This window comes from Mustela putorius, unplaced genomic scaffold (assembly GCF_011764305.1).
Source record: "Mustela putorius furo isolate JIRA1106 unplaced genomic scaffold, ASM1176430v1.1 tig00003853_pilon_pilon_pilon, whole genome shotgun sequence".
NCBI lineage: Eukaryota > Metazoa > Chordata > Mammalia > Carnivora > Mustelidae > Mustela > Mustela putorius.
The window spans coordinates 63,808,231-63,824,917 of record NW_025422005.1 but is presented as its reverse complement, the minus strand read 5'-3'; the positions used below and the strand labels follow the sequence as shown (position 1 = coordinate 63,824,917).

Genomic DNA, 16,687 nt, shown 5'->3' with positions numbered 1-16,687 from the left:
TTTCTTATTGAAAGACTGAGCATGATTCCTGATTTGGACATAATTACACTGTGGCGAAATATACTGTCCTCTACTCCATGTGCCTTCCCATCTACATCTCCTATCTCCATTTAACTCTAGTTGGGATGGGAGGATGTCTGAGCAGCCTTCCCAATGTGGCAGAATGGCCATTACCACCGTTAACCTGACATTTAAGAGAACGGCTGGACAGTTTGGTTCCAAGATAATAAAAATGAAATGGCTAAGATGGAAAGGGTCTGTTTTTTTGCATGCTCAGGAAATGCCCCATAACTCTGATTCCTGTAAGTGATATCCCTCCACTGCATCCTTGGGCAAATTCTCTACCTCTGCATGAGACAGAAACGTGATTTACAGCTTAACTCTACAGAAAATAAACAAAGCTTTTCAAAGTTTTTTTTTTTCCCCCACTTTTAGCAAAGTATAACTTGCATAAAGAAAGATGCATAAAGAAAGATATTATGGCTCAATGAATTTTCACAAAGTAAACATACCCATGTCGACAGCCCCCGGCCAAGAAACGGAACATAGTCAGCACCTCAACAGCCCTTCTTCCTCTGCTTTCATTCACAGCTCCCACCAAGACAAACACTAATTTGTCTTCTCACAACATGGATCAATTGAGTCTATTTTTGAACTTTATTTAAAGAGATCATATAGTTTATATCTTTGTGATTGACTCTTTTCCTTCACCATTAGGTTTGTGAGATTCAACAACATTTTGTGCTGTTGTAGTTGGTTCATTCTTGCCGCCCTATGGCATTCCAGTTTGAATATACCACAATTTATCTGTCCAGATAAAGATGGATATTTGGGGCTATTATAACTAGTTTTGCTAAAACATTCTTGTACATGTGTTTTAATGAATGCATTGGTGCCTGTCACATGACTCAACAACTGTAAATTTAAATCCCCTCCCTTTGCTTTTCCCACTGAGTCTAATATAGTCCTCCTTTCCCAGTCCTGAAAAGACCAAATTTCGTTAGGACCTCAAGGACATGTATGGTAGACTTTTGCTCTTTTTACCATCTGGCATTTTTTACCCTTGTTCTGGGAAAAGTACGACTCATGTATTCAGATGGAACTTCTCCCCCAAAACAGGCAAAGAGCGTGTGGCCTGGCTCTAAGCCAATAGAGAGTCACATTCCTGTTTTATTTTTATAACACCTTTTTGGAGATAACATTCATATATTTAATTCGTATACCGTACAATTCACTGGTCTAAAGTGCACATTCAGTGTACTTTTCAGAGATATGCAAAACCATCACCACAGTCAATTTTAGAACATATTTATCACTTCAGAAAGAGTACCCTTTAGCTGGCACTCTCCCATCTACCTCCATGTTAATCCCCAAACCTAAGATCTCACGAATCTACTCAGTTTCTATGGATTTTTCTATTCTGGACACTTCATAGAAGTGGAATTCTAGAATATGTGGTCCCTGGTGAGTGGCTTCTTTATCTTAGCATAATGGTTTCATGGTTTCACAGTTCAGCCATATTGAGGCAGGAATCAGTACTTCATTCTTTTTATAGGTGAATAATATTCACTTGTATGAATATGCCACATGTTGTTTATCCATTCATCAGCTGATTGACATTTTGATTGTTTCCATCTTTTTGGCTGTTATGAATAATACTGCCATAGACATTTGTGCACAAGTGTTTTGGTAGCTAGACATTATCATTTATATTGGTAAATACCTTAGAGTGGAACCGTGGGACATATGGCAACTCTGTATGTAACGATTTGAGGAGCTGCCAATTTTTCAAAATGGTAGCACTCTTTTACATTCCAACCAGCAGTGTGTGAGGGTTCTACTTTCTTTATATTCTTGCCAACACTTATTTTCTGTCTTTTAGAATATAGGTATCCCAGTGGGTGTAAAATGCTCTCTCATTGTGGTTTTGACTTACATTTTGCTGATGACTAATGAGGTTGGGATCTTTTCATGTGTTTGTTGTTCATTTGTATATCTTCTTTGGAGACATGTATCATTTCCCTATTTTTAATTGGAATATTTTTCCATTTTATTGAGATATAAGTGTTCTTTACATATTTTGGATAGAAGTCTTATCAGAAATATGAGTTGCAAATATCTCCTCCTATTTCATGGGATGTTGTTTTACTTTCTTGACAGTGTTCTTAGAAGCATACAAAATTTTAACTTCAATGAAGAACAACTTATTTTTTTCTTTTGTTGCTTGTACTTTTGTTGTCATGCCTAAAAATTCATTGTCAAATCCAAGGTCATGCAGATTACTGTTTTCTTCTAAGAGTTTCATAGACTTACATTTACAGGCATTTTACATTTAGGTCTTTGATCCATTTTGAGTTAATTTTCTTATGTGGTGTGAGGTTAGTGTACAATTTCATTCCTTTAACATGTAAATATCCATCCAGTCATCCCAACATTTTTTGTTGAAAAGAGTATTCTTTTTCCATTGAATGGTGTTGACATCCTTGTTAAAACCAGTTGGCCATTGACATATGGATTTAATTTTGTACTGCCAATTACATTTCACTAATACATAGGTATTAGTGAAATGCCTGTAACTCACTGTCTTGATTATTCTTACTTTATGGTAAGTTTTAAAATAGAAAAATTTTAGAACGTTAAAGCCTCTAACTTTTTCTTTTTTTTCAAAATTGTTTTTGGCTTTCTGGTTCCCTTGCAATTACATGAATTTTAGAATCATTGTGTCAGTTTGTGTGGAGACACCACTGGGATTCCAATAGGTACTGAGTTGAATTGGAAGACTAATTTGGAGAGTACGGTCATCTTAACAATATAAAGTGTTTTGATCCATAAACATGTTTTCCACTTATTTAGGTCTTCTTTAACTTCCTTCAAAAATGTTTTATCATTCTCAGAATATAAGTTTTGCATTTTTTAAAGATTTTATTTATTTATTTGACAGAGATCACAAGTAGGCAGAGAGGCAGGGAGAGAGGGAGGAGGAAGCAGGCTCCCTGCTGAGAAGAGAGCCTGATGTGGGGCTTGATCCTAGGACCCTGGGATCATGACCTGAGCCGAAGGCAGAGGTGCCCTCAGCCACCCAGGCGCCCCAAGTTTTGCATTTCTTTTGTTAAACTTATTCCTAAGTATTGTCTAAAGATTATATTTATTTAATCATTTAGAGAGAGAATGTGAGTGGGGATACAGTGGAGGGAGAGGAAGACAGAGAGAATATCAAGCAGATTCCTTGCTGAGTACAGCGTGGGACACAGGGCTCACTCTCACAACCTGGAGATCATGACCTGAGCCAATGTCAAGAATCAGACGCTCAACACACTGAGCTGCCCAGGCTCCCCTATTCCTAAGCATTTTTTAATGCTATTATAAATGGAACTGTTTCCTTCATTTCTTTTTTATATTGTTCATTGCCAAGTATAAAGAAATAGAATTGATTTTGTATATTGATCTTGTATCTTGCAACCTTGCTGAACTCATTTATTAGTTCTAACAGTTTTTAGTGTATTCCCTAGGATTTTCTTTACATTACAGATCATGAGTCCCTAAAAAGAAAGAAAGAAAGAAAGAAAGAAAGAAAGGCAATCACAATCACAATAAAGAGGGAACCAGTTAATTTCAGTGTATCATCTTCTAACAATTTTTTGGAGATGAGAGAATAACACCCTCTGACCCTGAGAGAAAAATCTATAAAGGAATTAAAAGGAGAAGTGATGTATTACCCTGTTTTCTCAATTTACTGTAAAATAGGACTGGGGGGAAAAAATCAAGCGTAACCTCCTGCAATTAGAAATAGATTACTCTATTTTAAATGGCCACCTAATAAACACATTGAAGAGAAATTAAAAATTAACTATATAATAAGGTAAGAAAGCGAAATTCAAATTAATAAAGACACTGAGGAAAAAAGAAAAAATAGTAAGATTTTATTTGCTGCACCAGGCAAAAGGTCAGGAAAACGTTATCCAGTTCAGTAAACCAATGCAGTGGAGTTTCTCGCCAAGCAGCAAATCCATAGCCAGAACAAAACATTTCTCATTCAGTAGATCTTATATTCCCAAAGTACCCTGTTCTCTTGTTACTCGTTATTTCTCATCAGTTTCTGAATGTACCATAATTTATCCTCATGTTTCCTAGATACAGTGTTTGATGACTGGTAATAAAAGCGCTAAAATGATACTACAGTAGACTAGGAGAATATATATCACCACAGGCTGGCCTGAGTTTTTCCACATAAAAACCTAGGTTTTAACCATACTCACAGTGGCGAATACTGCCCGACTGGATAGAGGTAAACCCAACCCTGGGCTGAGGCCATCTCAGCGCTGCTGGCTCACAGCAGGTGCTGCGAAAGGACATGGGTATGCCTTAGCAGCCAGAACAACCAGGCTCCTTTCAACCCTAAGTGCAACCCAAACAATGGCCAGTATGACCTTTTTCAGTCTACCAAAAGGACTTTAAGGACTAAGGAAGTAAAATATAGCAAATGAATACACAATTCTTTGTGTCCTTGAAATACTGTGTAGCTCTGCTTTTGATAGATATGCATAAAAATACCAAATATTTATTTCCTCAGAAGAAAATGTTGGAATTCATGAACCACAAGCACTTATTGCAACTATTCCAATTCCTCAACCTCCATGTTCTAAAGCAAAACATCTTCTCACTCAAGGCTACGGAGGAATCTCAGAAAATACTTACTTGAAAACCACACTGACATCTAATGAAGCTAATAATGCGCTGACTGTAAACATCATCATATTCTTCCCTAAAACACTGATGTTCTGGACCAATATTAATCCGTAAATCTGTTCACAATTCATTATCTGAATTAATTATATATTCTGATAATTCTCAACAAGCCAGTATTATTAAGCTACAGAAGACATTGACAACAGATGTGTCTATATGTGATTTTTTTAAATCATGGAGGAAATAAGAATCATGTTTAAGAAAAATTATTCCTATTTTTAAGGCATAAAAATGAAATATTTGAAATGATTACTTTTATCAATTTGCTCAGCTTGGAAACTAAGCTGACCATTTTCTTACTTCCATTTTGTTTGACAGCATGATCAGCTGCTTTGATCAGGTAAAAATACAAATATTTCACTCCACCTTCTAGTAGATTTGATAAACATTTTCTTTTGCAAAAGTATGCTTTAATTCTGGGCTAATATGAAACATTTCTTCAAGTATGGACTATTTCTACTATATTATAATCTATATAACCTTTAATAATTGAAGTTAGAAATATACTAATTATGAGGGAAACCCTAAGATATAATCATGTAACTTCACATCTCAAATTTCAATACTTACCCCCATCCCAACCCACAGTTATTACACATCTACTACTTACTAGCTTCATAACATTTTATCATTTATTTATTTTTAACTTTTTTGGATGATTGAAGTTTTTTTTTACATTGAGATAAATTGGATATAATATATATGTAATAATTTATATAATTGATATATAATTGAGACCTATAATTGATATATAATACTGTGTAATTTTAAGGTATACCATCTGTTGATTTGATATACCTCCTTGATTTGATATATATCCTGCAATTATATATATATATAATACACTGCATATATAATAATATATAATACAGCACATATAAATACTGCTAATATAATATAATATAAACCACTATTATAGTATAATACTATGCAATATATATAAATATATATATTTAACACCTCCATGTCACATAGTTATCATTTCTTTTTTGTAGTGAGAACATTTTATATCTACTCTCTTAGCAACTTTGAAGTATATAATATAACATTGTTGATTATAATCCAAGTTTTGTGCACTAGATCATCAGAATCTATTCTCTTCTAACTGTAAGTTCATACCCTTTGATCAACTTCTCCCCAATTTCTTCACCCCACCCCAAGCCCCTGATAACCACAATTCTACTCTGTTTCTAAAAGTTTGGCTTTTTTAAGATTCTTTATCTAAGTGCTATCATACAGAACTTTCTCTGCTTGCCTTGTCTCACTTAGCATAATACCCTCAAGGTCCATCCATATTGTCACAAATGACAGGATTTCCATCTCTCTCATGACTGAGATTCCATTTTTGTGTGTATGTTGTATACACACACCACACACACATATACACAGCACATCTTCTTCATCCGTTCAGCCATTGACAGATACTTAACGTTGTTTCCATATCTTGGTTATTCATATCTTAAATAATGCTGCAATGAATATGGAAACAAATATTTTTTTTATATCCTGTTGTTTTTTCCTTTGTATATAGGGATTTATATATCCATATATAAATGGGATTACTGGATCATATGGTAATTCCATTTTTTAAATTTGACACAGAGACAGAGTGCACATAAACAAGAGGAGCAGCAGGGAGAGCTAGAAGCAGGTTCCTCACTGAGCAAGGAGCCCAATGCAGGGCTCCATCCCAGGACTCTGCGATCATGACATGAACTGAAGGCATACTCTTAACCAACTAAATCATTCAGGTGCCCCTACTTTTTCTATTTTAGAACAGTGCTCAAGTGTTCCTTTTCCTCTAAATCCCTACCAACACTTGTTATTCCTTCTTTTGATAGCAGCCATTATAACAAATGTCAGGTAATATCTCATTGTGGTTTTGATTAGAATTTCCCTGATGATTAGTGATGTTGAGCATCTTCTCATGTGCCTGTTGGCCATTTGGATGTCTTCTTTGGAAAAATGTCTATGCAGTTTTTTTAATTGGACTGCTTTTTTTTTGTTACTGAGTTATATATATATTTTAGATAGTAATCCCTTATCAGATACATGGTTTGAAAATATTTTCTCCCATTCTGCAGGTTGCCTTTACATTTTGTTGACTGTTTCTCTTGCAGAGCAGAAGCTTTTAGTGTGATAAAGTCCCACTTGATTTTTGCTTTTGTTGTGTTGTGTGTGCTTCAAGAACTTGTTGTCAAGATGAATGTCAATAAGCTTTTTCTCTATGTTTTCTTTGGAGACTTATGGTGTTGTTGAAGTCTTTAATCCATTCTGAGTTATTTCTTTCTGAGTGGTGTAAAATAGAGGTCCAATTTCATTTTTCTGCATGTTGTTATGCAGTTTCCCAAACACCATGTATTGAAGGTGTTGTCCTTTCCCCACTGGATATTCCGGGTGCCCTTGTCAAAGATTAGCTAACTGTACATGTATGGGGGGCTATTTCTGGGCTCTGTTCTGTTCTGTTGGTCTCTGTGTCTCTTTTTACGCCAATACCATACCATTTTGATTACTAGAGCTTTGTAGTATAGTTTGAAATCAGGAAGTGTGATGTCTCCGGTTTTCTTCTTTCTCAGGATTGTTTTGGCTATTCAGACTCATTTGTAGTTCCAAATTTAGGATTGTTTTTTTCTATTTCTGTGAAAAATGCATTGGAATTTTGATAGGGACTGTACTGAATCTCTAGATGGCTCTGGGTAGTGTGGACATCTTGGACACTATTAATTCTGACCTATGAATGCAGAATATGTTTCTATTTATTTATGTTTTCTTCAATTTCTTTCATCAAAGTCTTGTTAGTTTTCACTGTATGGATCTTTCACTTCCTCAGTTAAATTTATTACTGCCTATTTTATTGTTAATACTGTTGTGAACGGGATTGTTTTGTTTCTTTTTCAGATGTTTTGTTATTAGTGTGTAGAAACAACTGATTTCTGTTTTCTGTATGTTGATTTTATATCACACAACTTTACTTAATTTATAGGTAAGTTCTAACATTTTAAAGAGTGCATTAACTGTGGAGACATCACCACCTTCACTCATGAAGTGGCAATACTGACAGATAACACTGTGGAAGGTAAGAGGTTTTTTTTTTTTTTCATCTTAAGTGTGGCCTCAATCACCAAGTGACAAGTCACAATGGAGTTCCTATAAAGTCCACAGGGAAGACTACTGGACACAGCGGGAGACAAAGTTTCCCTGCTTAAATTTCTCCCTCGCCTCTTGTGTGCTCCAAACATCTTTGTCACATGGTATCATTAACTACAGCTGGTTAATTTTTGTCATGACTCTCAACATAAAACTCCTTAGCATCCCAAATACTGCTGCCACAGGGGCACTGGCCAGGCAGGGGGTATACTCTGTGCCCTGGAATGGGCTGTTCAGCTTGACAGAAGGTCAGTTACCAAGAGACCTCATCCATGTAGCTCCAAAGTAGATTCAAAGCAAACTTTTAAAAGTTTCATGATGATTCAGTTTGTTTCGGCTTCCAGGAAGGTCATGCGGGAAACTTTGGGGATTTCACAGATTTTAGAAAGCCAAAAGGTACAACAAAATTACAGTTTCTGATACAAATGCTTTCCATGATAGCATTGTCTTGAACCTCTTTCAAAGGTAAAGAAAAATTTAAAAGCCTCCCACCCATGACTGATTTGAAAATGTTTACATCTGTATGCCATGACCACATTTCAGGGTTAAAGAAAATCTGAATATAACTAGCATCTTCCATGTTAATGGCTAACATTTCCTGAGTGCTTTTTATGTTCCAGGTATTGTATTAAAGGAGTAACATTGGGGCGCCTGGGTGGCTCAGTGGGTTAAGCCGCTGCCTTCGGCTCAGGTCATGATCTCGGAGTCCTGGGATCGAGTCCCACATCGGGCTCTCTGCTCAGCAGGGAGCCTGCTTCCTCCTCTCTGCCTGCCTCTCTGCCTGCTTGTGATCTCTCTCTGTCAAATAAATAAATAAAATCTTTAAAAAAAAAAAAAAATAAAGGAGTAACATTGATTATCTTATTAAATCCTTCCAATAACCCATGAGGTAAATACTGTTACTCCTTACACATTCTGGAGGTAATTGAGCCTCAAAAATAATTGATTACTCCAAATCACAACTAATGAACGGCAGATCTAGGACTGAAATCTGGTCTCTGTCTCCAAAGATGGTACCCTTAAGCATTATGCTATAATTTTCCTTTTCTGCCTTCTTTAACTCACCTCTTCTCTCCTTTTACCACTTTGCCACAGTGTGTCATCACGTGATTCCATCTTTCTCTGGTATGAGGGATGGAATCCAAGTTTGTCCATCCATCTGTCTCTCTGTCCATCCCTTCCTCTTTTCCTTCTTTCCTTCTTCATCAACCAACTTCTACTAAACACTCTTTGCCAAGCTATTCTCTGAGAGCTACGTCTTCAAAGCTCAGGCAATTCTTAAGGGCAGGACCTACTTTTTTTTTTTTTTTTTTTTGCATTGTGCTATTCCTTCTGCTTGCCATGGCTACGGATATAAATTAAGCAGGGACTACATGAACGATATTTAGAACAAATCCCACTGTCTAGGAACCTCATGTACTTGGGGCTGCAACAATGAATCTGGATGCCCTAGCAAATGATAACTGCTGCTGAGAGTAAAAAAGTTATGGTGGACGACAGACACATGTTGATTCATTTTCAGGAAAGTCTATTTAACAACTAGAGACACCCATTACTCCATTGAATATTTGATCTTCCTCCCTATCTGCACAACTTAAAATGAGAGGTGCCAAAATTTAAATTAGAGGTTTAATTATGTGTGTTGGGGTTATCATGTGCACTTCATGCTGATCCATTTGTTTGTTGCTTTAAGGACTCCAGGTATGGGAAAGCAGACTTTTTTCTTTGCTCATAACTTTCCTCTGTATCAGCTACAAATGACCCTTCTACTTTAAAAAATATGCAATTGTGTGATTTTGCTTACGGGTCTTCTGTCCTCCCACCTGAGACATTGATTGTTTTATTAAAGAATGAGATTAATTTGGATGGAATATTTAATACACATTCAGATGCTTCTAGAATTGAAGGGAAAATCTGAGACACTGCTTTGGCTCTATTCATAAAGATTTGTAACAGAAACCGCATTTGTCTTCACTGTTTAGAAGTGATGGTGACTCCCTTCCAGGGTAAATGGAAAATCACTGTGAGTAAAAAAAACCAAAGTCCTAAACGTAACTCTCTCTATTTAAGATCTACCTTACGGTTTTGCTGCATAATGCAAAATGCAATCTTTTGAAACAACAGCAACAAACAAAAAAGCCCTAAATAACAACAGTAGCAATAAATGAGACACAGTCTTTTTCTCCATCCTAGTCCATAGTAACACTCTCATGGGAGTATTTTCATTTGAGACTGTCATGTACAAGTTGTGAAATCAAACTTCCTGCAAGCGTGAGCTTTGAGAGACCCGAGAAATTTTACAACCTTTTAACTACTTACTCAACAGTGTACAAAGCAGAACTATTCTTGGTCCATATAAACCAAATAAACTCTCGGTTGCACAGGCATTTTGACAGGACTTTTGGAAATAACAGACCATGAGTCTTTTCTCTGACCATTGATAATCACTGTCCATGTCAGTCTTAAGCATGTAGGAGCTAGGGACAATATACCTACAATTATTGATGCAACAGAGTTGAGAGTCCACAAATAAACTCTTATATTTGTGTTCAAATTATGTTTGACAAAGGTGTAAAGGCAATTGGATGGAAGAAAGAAGAATCTTTTCAAAATGATGCTGAGATAACTGGATAATATCCAAGAGATAATTAATTTGGACCCCTATGTCACGTCATATACACAACTAATTCAAACTGAATCATAAACATAAATATAAGAGCTAACACTATAAAGCTCTTAGAAGAAAACAGAGGAGCAAATCTTTAAGATCTTGGATTAGGTTACGGTTTTTTAAATATGGCACCAAAAGTACACATGGTAAGAGAAAACAAGAGATAAACTAGTGTCATTAAAATTACAAACTATGTTTCATTAGGTTGATGTAAACAAAAACCACAATGAGACAAGGAGACAATACTTCCCACCCGCTAGCGTAAAATGAAAAAAAAACAATGACAAACATTGGCAAGGATGTGAACACATTTAAACCCTCCTATGTTTTGGACACACTTGAACCCTCATATGTTGCTGGTTGAGATTGTAAAGCTATGCAGCCTCTTTGGGAAACAGTCTGGCAGTTCCTCAAAAGGTAAACCCTGGATTATCATATGATCTAGCAATTCTCCTTCTTGGGAATATTCCCAGGGAAAAAATGCAAGCATGTGTTCACACAAAATCTGTACTTGAATATTCATTATTAGTTATTTTTAATGGCCAAAAAGTGGGAAAACCCAATGTCAAACTGATGAATGGGTAAATAAAATGTGGTATGGCCCCATAAGGGAATATTAGTCAACAATAAAGTAGAAAGAAGTTCTAATACATGAATGAAGTTTTAACAACTGTGTGTTAAGTGAAAGAAGCCAGTCACAAAGGACCAAATATTGAATGATTTAATTTATATGAAATGTCCAGAATAGGTAATCGTAGAGATAAGGTTTAGATTGGTGGTTGCCTCGGGATTAGAGGCAGAGAATGAGGAGTGATTGCTAATGAGCATGGAGTTTCTTTTAGGAGTGATGAAATATTCTAAAATTAGATTGCGGTAAAGACTGCACAGTCCCAATAGGCTAACAACCATTGAACTATGTACTTTAAAAGGGTGAATTATATATGAATAAAACTGTTACTAAAAATCTAATCAGATCAAAAAATATTTATTGAGCATTTGCTTAAGTGCCTGCTTTTAAAAAATATATCAGGAGCTCCAAGTTAGAGTTCTAAGTGTACCTAGCTGAGAGTCCAGAAGATAAAATTTTGTCACACAAGAATTTTTTGACAGCCAGCCAAACTGAAAAGTATTTAAGAATGTCAGCTAGGCAAGAAACCAGAAATTTCATCTACCAATCTATTCTACTGAAAAAGTGACTTAAATGTATTTTCCATCCAAATGAGACAAAGAAAAATTAACACAATGATTTGTTTGGGGCAAAAATGACAGGAAGGTCTTTTCTTACCTGATTTAAATGCAAAGTTAGAAATCCTATCATGGATTATATTTTCTTGTGGGTGTTTTGGTTTGGGGGTAAGATTGGCCTTAACGTTCTTCAGTTGTTCCATTTAAGATTTTCACTCCACTCAAAGAACTAGATCCTATTTTTTCTTTAAACTCTAGGCTGTAGATGAAATCTCTTGTTGTGTTTGATGATCGTTGATACTGTTCTGTTCCAACACTTCCTAAAAATGGCTATTAAAAAAAAAAATAAGGTGCCTGAATACTCAGCCGTTTAAACTTCTGCCTATCACTCGGGTCATGATCTCAGGGTCCTGGGATCCAGCCCTACATCAGGCTCTTTGCTTAGCAGGGTGTCTACTTCTTCCTCCGCTCCCTGCCCCACCGCCACCGCTTGCACCCTCGCTCTCTCAAATAAAATCTTTAAAAAATTTTTTGGTTGAGACATGCTGCTAAAATAATTACTGAACAAAATATTTTTGCCTTCCACAAATAGAAGTCTGCATAGTGGAGAGTTTAATTGTTTAAAATATATATGGTGAAATATTATATTTTTAAAACTTAGATTGGATGGCATGAGAATTTAGATTTTGCTATAGAAAGACTTGATATTATTTGCTGCCAATCTTTTTATATAATCCTCCACTCTTCCATTTGTTAGTATCTTTTAACTAATATAATTTCATCTATGTAAAAATAAGGTACATAGAAAATAGCCTGTAAGAAAGGATATAAAATTTTTTTAATGATTTTTTCCTACTTTTTTTTTTTAAGATTTTATTTATTTATTTGACAGACAGAGATCACAAGTAGTCAGAGAGGCAGGCAGAGAGAGAGGGAAGCAGGCTCCCTGCTGAGCAGAGAGCCTGATGCGGGGCTCCATCCCAGGACCCTGGGATCATGACCCTAGCCGAAGGCAGAGGCTTTAACCCACAGAGCCACCCAGGCGCCCCTAAAAAATTTTTTTTAAAGATAACGGCCAAACTGTTTGAGAACAAGGAAATGAGAAACTTTTTAAAAAATATATTTTTATCTTTTTATTTGAGAAAGAGAGAAAGCACAAGGTGGGGAGGGGCAGAGAGAGAGAGAGGAATAGATTCCCTGGTGTGCAAGAACATGCATGTCGGTCTTACCTGAAAATCTGTGATGCAGTTGCAGTAGATGAGCAGTTATGACAAATTTATAAGACCATGGCAAGAAGAATCTGAATGTTTTCTTATACTCTTTTATTTATTTATTTATTTAGTATTTTATTTATTTATTTGACAGAGAGAGAGAGAGAGAGTGAGTGCACAAGCAAGGGGAGCAGCAGTCAAAAGGAGAGGCAGAGAGAGTGCTGACCAGGGATCCTGATGAGGGGGTTCTATCCCAGGACCCTGGGATCATGACCTGAGCCAAAGACAGATGCTTAATTGACTGAGCCACCTAGGTATCCCAAGAATATCAAAATTTTTACAATGGTAATGTTGTCTCTAGCTTACAAAATTTCTGGAAATTTTAATTTTATTCTTCTGATTTTCCCTATTTCTAAATTAACCATAACAATTTTCTATCAGTTAAAGAACAATATTTTTATACTTGCCACTGATACAAGTACTCAGATGAAATTCCTTGAAAAGTTGAATAAAACAATTTAAAATCTTTTTTATTTAGTGAAGTGATAATAAAGTAAGGGAAATACACAGAGGTTGAAAATGAAGTCAGAATACAAATCTAGCATGTTGAGTAGGCACTGAAGACAGCTGCTGCTCCAAGGATAACTGCTGATCCTTTCACCTAGAGCCCTGAATTTCAACAGCCCTGTAGGGGAACAGGAGGCACAGCCCTGAGCCTGAAAAACAAAAGGAGATCCTGGAAGGCCAACATAGCTCAAGGAAAGAGTGAACTTGAAAAGAAAAATCTTGTAGTACAGGGGAGGCACCTGTTTATTCTATCCTTGGCCCTGGGTGAAAGTGGTAAAAAAATCTTCCTCAACTATTCATAAAAATCATGTAAATTTGTAGTTTATATTCACTCTATCAACATGTATGCAGAAGGTCAGGCTTATTTTAAAGTGGTAGCTCTTAGTTGGTAGGGCCCCTAGGAGTTTGGCAGAAGCAAATGCAAGCTTTCTTTAGAGGAACACATTTTCAACATAAGTCACTAAGGATTTCTGCACAGTCCAGATGAACATAGAGTCATGATAAACATATGTACCCACACAAACACAAACAAACAAACAAAATCAATCAATAAAGTTCTTTGAATAAAATCAGAACAAAAATTCCTTAGACACCTAATGATTTAAGATATTGGAGTTATCAGATACAGAAGATGAATGTAACAAAGAATACGCTATGAAAAAAGACAAGGATGATGTGGGGGGAAAATATAAAAATGACTTGGAAAAAAATTCTTGGTGGATGCATTAAATAACAGATTAGACATAGAAGAATACAGAATTAACAAATTGAAAGATCAGAAGAAATTATCCAGAATGCACTACACTGAGACAAGTAAATAACATATAATGAAGAGACAGAATAAAGAGGAGACAATGTATTTAAAGAAATAACGGTCTAGATTGCCTAAAATGCAATGACAATTAGCCTGATGACAAAGAGCTCAATATCAACTCTGAGAGGGAAAGAAACCACAGAAATTAGGTCTTCAAAATATTGCAAGCAAAAATAATTGATGATCTAGAATTACATTCTCTTTCAAGAACATGGACAAAATAAAGATATGTTTAGATTAACTAAAACTGTATTTACTACCAGCAGATCTTCATCAGTCAAACTTCTAAAAAAATTATTGCAAAAAGGATAATGGAAATCTAAGTTGCAAGAAGAAATGATGCAAAGAAATCTGTAATATGCAGGTAAATCTGTATAAACATTGACTAAAACAAAAACAATAGTAATGCTGGGGTGGGTGCCTGGGTGGCTCAGTCATTTGAGCATCCAGATTGTGATCTCAGGGACATGAGATCAAGCCCCGGGTTAGGTTCTGTGCTCAGTGCAGACTCTGCTTTACTCTCTACCTGCCCCTCCTGTTTGTGCTCTCTCTCTCAAATAAATGAATAAATCTTGAAAAACAATAATAATGTTAATATCCAATTTGTTAGACTTTAAAAAGAGAACTAAACTACTTTAATAAAATGGTAGTGAGATTAGTGTTCAGGTTAACCAAGGTTCAAATATTCTAAGATCTTAGAATTGTCTGAAAAGAGGATAAAGATATTAATTAAGACTTTGGTAAGTGCATGTTAAAATTTCAAGAATGACATTAAGAAAATAAATATCAAGAATATAACTTCCAAATGAGTACAGGCTAAAAAATGGAATAAGGAAATAAGGTGGGGACAGGGACAATCCCCCTTCTTACCCCTCAACTCCACCAATGCAGAGGAAGGGGGAAAAAAAAGAGGGAAAATAAAGCATAGAAAAATAGACAAATACAAAGCCAATGCTCAAGGTTAAAATATATATATAAATATATATATATTAGATAGCAAAAATCACAGTAAATGTAAATGAACTAAACTTAACTCTTAAAAGACAGTGATTGTAAATTTAGGTTAAAAAATAAATTCCAGCTATATGCTATTCATATAGGACATACATAGTATTATTCTTAATATCAGTTGAATGTGGCCCCTGAAGTGGGCCCTGTGCTTCAGAGTTTTGCTACTCAAAATGTGGTTCCTGGAACAACAGTAGCAGCATCACAGGGTGACTGTTAGAAATGCAGGTTCTCAGCTCCCAAGTCAGACCTAAAGATTCAGAATCTGGATTTTAATAAGACCCTCAGCTGATTCCTATGCACATTAATGTTTGAGATGCACTGCTAAAAGGACACAGCATATCACAAACAATGAACAAATTATATTAAAGCCTATTTGGGCACCTCTTTCATTCTGTCGTAGCATTATCCATAGTCATAAGTATCCAGTCTGTACTTAATACCATTCAGGTCCCAGAAAAAATGCTTCACCACATTTCTTACCCTGTCTTTGAAACAAAAGGCCACTATTTTTAAATGCCATTTGTGGGCTGTACTACTGCTAAAATGGAACTTGTCACTGCTTCAGCTTGTATGTGGGGGAAGGAGAGTAAAATAAGAATTTGAGATTCTGATAAAATAGAACATATGAACAGAAACTTCGTGGGGAGGGGAGAAACTGAAAAATAGAAAATCTTCGAGAAAGTCTGCTACATTTTTAAAAAATTGGAGATAATGTGAGTGAGTAGAATTCTACTGAACATTACCCACATAAAATTCTGAAACATGATATTATGCACATTTTATCTAATGAAGATTTAATTTTGATCAAACAATAACATGACCAAGAGAATGGTTCTGATCAAATCCATAATTCCAACAGGTCAAATAAACCTTTCAACTTGAAAATCTTTCCTAAATGAAGACATAATTACAATGAAAGCAATTAGGGTGTCTGTGGATCTCCATTTGCACTCTTGTCCCAGGCTCTGAAAATATTGTGGGCAGGTAATAATATACAAAAAATGTAAGAATACAGAGACATTGAAAATTTTAGAATGGGAAAAGATATGAAAGGCAAATGCTAACTAAAATAAATCATAATGGCTATTTTAATATCAGCAAATGGAAACAAAACAGACAAAAAAATCACATGCACTTAAAAAAAAAAAACACATAGCAGGCTCAAATTTAGGTTTAAAGAAAATGAAGAATGTAATGCAAAAAACTGGCAGACATAAACCAAAATTATATCATTACACAAAGTGTTAGGAAGATGGAAACATTTCCACTTTCCTTCTATTTTTCAAAATGTTTACATTTTACATAAAGAAATATGATCGGGGCGCCTGGGTGGCT

At 35.5% G+C, this 16,687-nt stretch overlaps 1 protein-coding gene across 1 annotated transcript in view; it reads right to left on the bottom strand.

Annotated features, from left to right (window-relative positions):
- ST6GALNAC5 (ST6 N-acetylgalactosaminide alpha-2,6-sialyltransferase 5) overlaps nt 1-16,687 on the bottom strand; it is a 169,179-nt gene that overhangs the window by 135,358 nt on the left and 17,134 nt on the right. The window lies entirely within an intron of this gene.